The following is a 9,510-nucleotide window of genomic DNA, read 5'->3' on the forward strand; positions in this document are numbered from 1 at the left end:
GAAGTATTACTATTTTTATGTCAATATTAAACTTTTATCTTGAATCTTTTTGATCTGAACATTCATGCCACAATAAAGAGAATTGCATTGAAAATTATGTTAGGTAGCATTCCACATTAAAATTTCTGTTTTTATCATTTACCTACTCGAGGACGAGCAGGAATTAAGCTTGGGGATGCTTGATACGTCTCCAACGTATCTATAATTTTTGATTGTTCCATGCTATTATCTATCTGTTTTGGATGTTTAATGGGCTTTATTATGAACTTTTATATTATTTTTGGGACTAACCTATTAACCAGAGGCCCAGTGCAAATTTTTGTTTTTTGCCTATTTCAGTGTTCCGCAGAAAAGGAATATCAAACAGAGTCCAAACGGAAGGAAACCTTCGGGAGAGTCATTTTTGGAACAAACGCAACCCAGGGGGTAGGCGCGCCCCCCACCCTCGTGGGCCCCTCGTGGCTCCACCGACCTACTTCTTTCGCCTATATATACTCATATACCCTGAAAACATCCAGGAGCACCATGAAACCCTATTTCCACCGCCGCAACCTTCTGTACCTGTGAGATCCCATCTTGGGGCCTTTTCCGGCACTCTGCTGGAGGGGGAATCGATCATGGAGGGCTTCTACATCAACACCATAGCATCTCTGATGATGTGTGAGTAGTTTACCACAGACCTTCGGGTCCATAGTTATTAGCTAGATGGCTTCTTCTCTCTCTTTGATTCTCAATACAAAGTTCTCCTCGATCTTCTTGGAGATCTATTCGATGTAATACTTTTTGCGGTGTGTTTGTTGAGATCCGATGAATTGTGGGTTTATGATAAAGATTATCTATGAAAAATATTTGATTCTTCTCTGAATTCTTATATGTATGATTTGATATCTTTGCAAGTCTCTTCGAATTATCAGTTTGGTTTGGCCTACTAGATTGTTCTTTCTTGCAATAAGAGAAGTGCTTAGCTTTGGGTTCAATCTTGCGGTGTCCTTTCCCAGTGACAGCAGGGGTAGCAAGGCACGTATTGTATTGTTGCCATTGAGGATAAAAAGATGGGGTTTATATCATATTGCTTGAGTTTATCCCTCTACATCATGTCATCTTGCTTAATGCGTTACTCTGTTCTTATGAACTTAATACTCTAGATGCATGCTGGATAGCGGTCGATGTGTGGAGTAATAGTAGTAGATGCAGAATCGTTTCGATCTACTTGTCACGGACGTGATGCCTATATACATGATCATGCCCAGATATTCTCATAACTATGCGCTTTTCTATCAATTGCTCGACAGTAATTTGTTCACCCACCGTAAGATATGCTATCTTGAGAGAAGCCACTAGTGAAACCTATGGCCCTCGGGTCTCTTTTCCATCGTATTATATCTCTTTTATTTACACTGCATCTTGTTTACTATTTTGCAATCTTTACTTCTCAATCTATACAACAAAAATACGAAAAATATTTATCTTATTATGTCTATCAGATCTCACTTTTGCAAGTGGCCGTGAAGGGATTGACAACCCCTTTATCGTGTTGGTTGCAAGGTTCTTATTTGTTTGTGCAGGTACAAGGCGACTTGCGTGTAACATCCAACTGGATTGATAACTTGGTTCTCAAAAATTGAGGGAAATACTTGCGCTACTTTGCTGCATCACCGTTTCCTCTTCAATGGAAAACCAACGCATGCTCAAGAGGTAGCAGGAAACAAACAATAGATGATCCATTGTCTATATTTCTAAACTGAAGTTATAATCTACCTGCTATCATTATTTTTTGGACCTATCCACTTGTTTGCTACCATCAGTCTTGATTTTTGCATGCACCCCTTAGGCCTTACAAAATCTAACTATTTTTTTATTATGCATGTCAGTTATTATACACAATCATACTGAACATGTAGAGAAAAAGATAAGATCGTTTTGTGGGAATATAGTGTCATGCAGACGCTGCTCCATGGTGGGTGAAGTGGGGCCCCCTCCCGCCATTACAAATTGTATTCCAGAGGAAGATAACTGTTCAGATGAGGATTCATAGGGAGCCAACCACTCCTATTTACCACCTGAGGTGTTTTCTCTAACCTGGCATGCTGATGTTGGTCATATCATGCATATGGCGCCTCGCATTGCTTACATTATACATCTTATACGTCATCAGCTTAGTTTAGATTTGCTTTGTGTGAATGCCACCTGTTTGGTTTCCATATCATACTCCCATTGTTCCTAAATATTTGTCTTTTTAGAGATTTCAACAAGTGAGTACATATGGAGAAAAATGAGTGAATCTACACTCTAAAATATGTCTATATACATCTGTATGCGGTAGTCCATTTGAAATCTCTAAAAAGACAAATATTTAGGAACGGAGGGAGTATATGTGAATTATGCAATGCCATCTTCTTTAGCCAGGCATCATATACGTGAATCATGCAATGCCATCCTGTTTAGCTAGTCATCGTATATGTGAATTGCATCGTGCCATTTTTTCATAATGTAATCCATTTGTCAACAATGTTTATACATTCATCTATTCTTCCTGTGCATCAGCCATTTGAATTGGTCATGGGAAAATCTAGAGTGAAAACAAGGTCTTCTGAGCAGTCAGTGCTACCTGTCGATGCAGATTTCTTGCTGGTTACAGATAGCTCCTCAGAGGAGGATTCAGAGACAGATGACCAGTCGTATCCCCCCCCCCCCCGAGGTGCATGCTCTAACTTGGCAGGGTTATATTGCTCATATCATGCATATGGTGTCTTGCATTGCCATTCCATATGCTTAGATTAGACATGTTTTGTGTGAATGCCTCCTGCTAGCTTTCTGTATCAGATATGTGAATTATGCAATGCCATATTTTTCAGCCAGTTATCATATATGTGAATTATGCACCGCCATGTAACCAGGCATCATATATATGAATTATCTCATGCCATCTTTTTTTTCATTATGTATTCCCTTTGTCGACGATCTATGTATATTGAACTACTCTTCATGTGTATCAGCCATTTGAGCCGGTTATGTAAAAATCTGGAGTGAAAACAAGGTCTTCAGAGCAGGCAATGGTACTGTTGAAGCATATATCTCGATGGTTACAGGGAGCTCCTCAGAGGAGGATTCAGAGACAGATGACCAGTCCTATATCCCACCTGAGGTGTATGCTCTAAGTTGCAATGTTTATATTTCTCATATCATGCGTATGGTGTCTTGCATTGCTTAGTTTAGACATCATATGCACAATATTGAATTCTATATGCTTAGTTTAGAGATCATACATGCGAATGCCAGCTGCTTAGTATATGAATCAATTATGTCAATTATATCATGCCATCCTGTATACTTAGACAACATGTATGTGAATTATTTCATCCCAACATATTTTAGAAAGACATCATATAGTTTTGTCATGTCATCCTGTTTAGATACTCATCATATGTTGAATTATGCCATTATATCATGTTAAGTTATCCATCATATATTTGAAATTGTGTCATGCTATCCTGTTTAGTTAGGCATCATATATGTGAAATTGTGTCATGTTGTCCTGTTTGGTTAGACAACATATATGTGAATTATGTCACGCCCAATATGCAACCCTATCCAAAAGGAACTCGAAGGTCCCACCAAGGATAGACCCGCATATTGAAACGCTTTTGCAAGGTGGATATCATTACATAAATAGATGGGGATACGTACAAGAGGCATACAATGCCACACGAATACAACATCATTTTACATAAGATCAACATCCGACTACGGATGAGACACAAACAGAAACTCAAACGACATCCACCCTGCTAGCCCAGGCTGCCGACCTGGAACCTATCCCTTGATCGAAGAAGAAGCAGAAGAAGAACTCCAAAACAAGCAAACATCGCTCTCGCGTCATGATCATCGCAAAACCTGTACCTACAACTGTTGTTGTAGTAATCTGTGAGCCACGAGGACTAAGCAATCCCATTACCATGGGTATCAAGACTAGCAAAGCTTAATGGGAAAGGAAGGGGTAAAGTGGTGAGGTTGTAGCAGCGACTAAGCATATATGGTGGCTAACATACGCAAATGAGAGTGAGAAGAGAAACAAAGGAACGGTCATCAACTAGTAATGATCAAGAAGTGATCCTGAGCTCCTACTTACGTCAATCATAACACAGAAACCGTGTTCACTTCCCGGACTCCGCCGAAAAGAGACCATCACGGCTACACATGCGGTTGATGCGTTTTAATTTGGATCTGGTGTCAAGTTATCTACAACCGGAAATTATCAAATTCCCATCTTCCACATAACCACGGGCACGGCTCTCGAAAGTTTATAACCCTGCAGGGGTGTCCCAACTTAGCCCATGATAAGCTCTCGCGATCAACGAAGGATATTCCTTCTCCCAGGAAGACCCGATCATTCTCGGAATCCCGGTTTACAAGACATTTCAACAATGGTAAAACAAGACCAGCAAAGCCGCCCGCTGTACCGACAAATCCCGATAGGAGCTGCACATATCTCGTTCTCAGGGCACACCGGATGAGCAAGACGTCGGGTTGGCATAGACCCTGGTTGCCCAGGGGGCGCCGGACATCGCTCGGTTTGGACCAACACTTAGACAAGCATTGGCCCGGGGGGGCTAAAATAAAGATGACCCTCGAGAGAGCGACTCCCAAGGGAAAAGTAGGTGGTGGTGAGGCAAATGGTAAAACCAAGGTTGGGCCTTGCTGGAGGAGTTTTATTCAAAGCGAACTGTCAAGGGGGTCCCATAAATCACCCGACCGCGTAAGGAATGCAAAATCCGGGAACATAACACCGGTATGACGGAAACTAGGGCGGCAAGAGTGGAACAAAACACCAGGCATAAGGCCGAGCCTTCCACCCTTTACCAAGTATATAGATGCATTAATAATATAAGAGATATTGTGATATCCCAACATAACCCTGTCCACCATGGAGCAATCTTCAACTTCACCTGCAACTAGCAACGCTATAAGAGGGGTTGAGCAAAGCGGGAACATAGCCAAACAAAGGTTTGCTAGGAAGGGTGTCAAAGGTTAGAGGTTCATGGCAATTTGGGAGGCTTGAAGAGCAATTGATAGGTAGCGCAGCAAAGCAATAGAACGAAGCAACTAGCATAGCAATGATAGTAGTGAGATCCAGGGTAGCGGTCATCTTGCCTGAAATCCCGCAAGGAAGAAGAACGAGTCCATGAAGAAGATGAAGCCACGAAGACGAACCAAGTGTAGACGAACGAATCCTCACGATCGCAACGAAACGGGAACTATCGAGAAGAAGCACACAACATAGTAAACACACCACACATGAGGAAGACATGATGCACAACAAGCATGATGCATGACAAAGCTACATGAAGCTACTCATGGCAAGAGAAGATGCATACAAGAGTAACACATCAAAGCAAGTTTAAATGAGGCCGGGAACAACATATAACAATTCCGGTAAGTCCTCATATGTAAATTTTGAAGTTGGTCCAGATCTGAATAAACCTTATGTTCAAGTTGTTATACAGCAAGTTAAAGAGCACCAAGAGAATCTACACGAAAATCTAGTCAAGTTACATATAAAGTTCATTTAGTTCGGAGCTACGGCCTAGAAGATATGAGCAAAACAAGTTAAGCATGGCATTGATGCTAGATGCATCCAAACATCAAGCAAACACCTCAAAACAAGGATGCAACATGATAATATGAAGCTACATGCAAAATCAAGCAAGTTTCATATAGAGCACACTCAAAACGGAGCAACGGTTCAACACATACACTCTATATAAGTTTAAAGGACAAGCTGTCCAAAACAGCAACTAGGCATTTAGCAAGCATCAAAACAATAAGCTACAGCACCCCAACATAAGAACAAAAGGCATGGACATGAAGTACAGGTAATGCATGACAAAACATGAACACTAAGCTATCTCCAGAAACTACTAGAACATGCTCAAAAGGACATGGCAAGATTGCAAATAATAACAGTTTCAGACTTTAACAGGAATAACATCAGGTTGCAATGTTTAGAGCTATCAAACAACATGTTACAGGAACTTATCATGGCAAACAAAGGCATGGCATGAATCTACTAATTGCATAGAACAAAAGTCCCTTACTGACCATGAGCCAAAAAGGATCAGAAGATATGATGACATCCATGTAAACATGGCAAATAGTATGACAGATTCATACATGGCAGGAACAACAATAAGTAGACGTGTTGGTGAGCTTGAACCACTCACCACAGAGCAATACATGGCATGGCAAGGCAACCAACATTAATAATACATGTTTATGAAGCTAAGCATGGCAAGAGCAAGTTCATAGGGTGCATGGATCACTAGCAACAATCATGGCAACATTGAACATAATGTTGACACGCTGACAGCAACATTATTTAGCAAGTTTGAGAGCAAGATTACAACATGTTACAGCAGGCTATAAATGCAACCAGGGGCATGAATGGATATAGCATGACATGTATAACAATTCATCCTTAGTGAACATCTTCAGATTATGCATAGAATGACTTGTAGCAGCAGGTTTACATAGCAACAAAATATAACAGAATCAGCCTAGCAAAACAGCAACAGCAAGTACCCTACTTAACAAGCTCGATGCACTCAGCACACAACTCACAAAAATACATGGATGGCACCACTGTAAATATGGCATGACATAGTTCAAAATACATGTAGGGCTCAAGCTCATAAGATGCACACATCAAATGCAACAAAAATGACAAATCATCAAGTTATAACAGTTTCAGCAGATTAACATCATATAGCACTCTTGCAACGATGATTCAGGCATCAAGATGGACTCAAATGAACATGATGCAATGGAATGAAATGAAGTACTCGTCGAGGCGAACAATTTTACATATTACACGCACGAAACGGAGCAGTATGCATGGAGTTATGATGCGATGAACATGGCATGATAATGTAAATAATTTCGGGACTTAGGCAAAATTGGGGAAGGGGAAAAGTCAACCTCGCAGATCCAGATCGGGCACGGATGCCGAGGATGGCTGGGGCTCTCGCCGGAGTAGACGCTGGAGAGGAGGGGGACACCGGAGATGGGCGGATCCGGCCGGGGTCGACGCAGGGGCACCGGATCCGGCAGGAGGAGGGGCTGGCGACGAGGGCGGCGCACTCCGGCGACAAGGGCCGGGGCTGGTGAACCCACGCGGCGGCGGGGTGGCGCGAAGGACGAAGGGGCGGCGGCCGGAGGGCGACGAGCTCGGCGAGGGCTGAGTCCGGCGGCGGCGGCGGGTGGATGCGACGGGAGCTGGCGGCGCGGGCCGGCGAAGCGGGACCGGCCGGGCGCGGCGGAGGCGCTTTCGCGGCGGGGAGGCGGCGCGGCCGGCGACGAGCGGTGGCGGGGGCGCGCGGGAGGCGTGCGACGGCGCTGGCGGCGCGACGCGCGGGCCGGGCGGCGGCGCGGGATGGGCCCCGCGGGCCCCAGACGGGCTCGGCGGGCCTCGGCGGCGAGGAGGGGCTGCGGGGACCCGTGGCGAGACGGGATTCACCGAGCGCGGCGGCGGCGGACATGTCCGGCTAGGGGCGGACGCGTCCGGCGGCGTGAGGAGGGAGAGGGCTAGGGTTCATCCATGAATTTCGGGGGAGGGACTAATATATAGGTAGACGGAGCTAGGAGAGTCCAAACGAGGTGCGGTTTTTGCCCACACGATCGTGATCGAACGAACGAGAGCATGGAGGGGAGTTTACTGGGTTTTGGGCCACTTTGGAAGGGGTGTTGGGCTGCAAAGAAAAGAGGCCTTTACGGATACCCAGTTAACCGTTGGAGTATCAAACGACCTCCAAATGGCACGAAACTTGACAAGCGGTCTACCGGTGATATACCAAGGCCGCTTGACAAACCTCGGTCCATTCCGAGAACGTTTAACACCTGCACACGAAAAGAGGCAAAAGGGGGACGCTGGAGGACATAGGAGTGCCGGATTGCAAAACGGACAACAGGGAAAATGCTCGGATGCATGAGACGAACACGTATGCAAAATGAGATGCACATGATGACATGGCAATATGCAACACGCAAGCAAATGACATTATGCAACACGCAAGCAAATGACATGGCAATGACGGTGAATAACTGGCGGACACCTGGCGCAACGGATCCGGGGCGTTACAACTCTCCTCCACTAACAAGAGATCTCGTCCCGAGATCTTAGGACCGAGACGGAAGGGAAAAAGGATGAGGTGAAACAAGAACTCAAGAGAAGAAGCAAAGAATCGAGAGAACTCGAGAAGAAGAGAGGAACGACGAGAATGACGAGAATCGAAAGCTCACGGAATCAAATAGACTATGAAACCACTCCTGTTAGAACGAGATAAGAAACGAATAAGACTGAAAGGATTTAGGCAGCACTCCGACTGAAACATGGGGGAATAGAACACGAGCTCGAGAGGATGGAATGATACTTGATGAAGACATGACACAAAAACCTCCGGAAACAACTGAAAGAGTTGAATGAAAGAACGGAGAAGAAAATAACACCTTGTGCCACGAATGAAATTGAAAGCATCTTTAGTAGGAAGGTTTGAACGGATTTGTTGAGAAAATCAACAATGAAAAGAATAAGCTTGTCGTGGACTTATGGATAACATCTCAAAATTATGAGGTGATAACCAACCACAAGCAGAAAAGATTGAATAGCTGAGAGAAACAAAGAAATGCAAAACTCCACTTCAAAAGAATACAGAGAATTAATTACACTTCGAGACGTGAGAAGAAAAGATACTAGAATTCCTCCAACAAAATCTTGATGAACTCTTGAAGAATGAATTAAATCATGACGAACCACCATGAAGAACTCCGGTAACAAAAGGATGGTGAGATAGAAATGAAGGAAGAAAGAATAAGATGATCCTTCTGATGATTTAGATGGGGGTTTCGACGACATGGCCGAGGAAATTTGTGTTCCGGAAAAGAAAAAGATGAAAACACTTGGAACTAGAATTTATTCACCAAGAACAAATGTCGAAGGAAGGGATTACTCACTTGGATGAAATAAGAATAAGATTTATTGTATGCTTATCCTTCATCAAATTAAATTGATGATAAGCAATGGGTTATGCATACTACTTATTCTTCTTGAAAAGGATTGAGAAGTGGCATATCATGAACTTGAGAAGGTCTTCAATGAGCCACCGTTAGGATTTGGAAAGAACGAATGAATTGATATGATAAACAAGGAAAAGAATCTGAAAGAACCACCGTTAGAATTAGAAAATGACTAATGAAAGAGAATGAATCACCGGGAAGAATTTGAAGAATCCATGTGATTGAGGGGATTTAGATACAAGAGAACGGGAATAACTCGAGCTGATTGAAGAACATTTGAACGAAGCACCGGGATAAATAGAGAATGATAACTGGAATGTGAGGATGAAGAATTCTTCTGGAATGACGGCCTCCGGTGAAAAGAAACGGGAAAACAACTCCTGACATACTCCGGATGGGTAAGAAAAGAATATCTGACAGATGGAATAATTTGAGAGGATA

The sequence above is a fragment of the Triticum aestivum genome, chromosome 1B, assembly GCF_018294505.1.
Source record: "Triticum aestivum cultivar Chinese Spring chromosome 1B, IWGSC CS RefSeq v2.1, whole genome shotgun sequence".
Lineage (NCBI taxonomy): Eukaryota > Viridiplantae > Streptophyta > Magnoliopsida > Poales > Poaceae > Triticum > Triticum aestivum.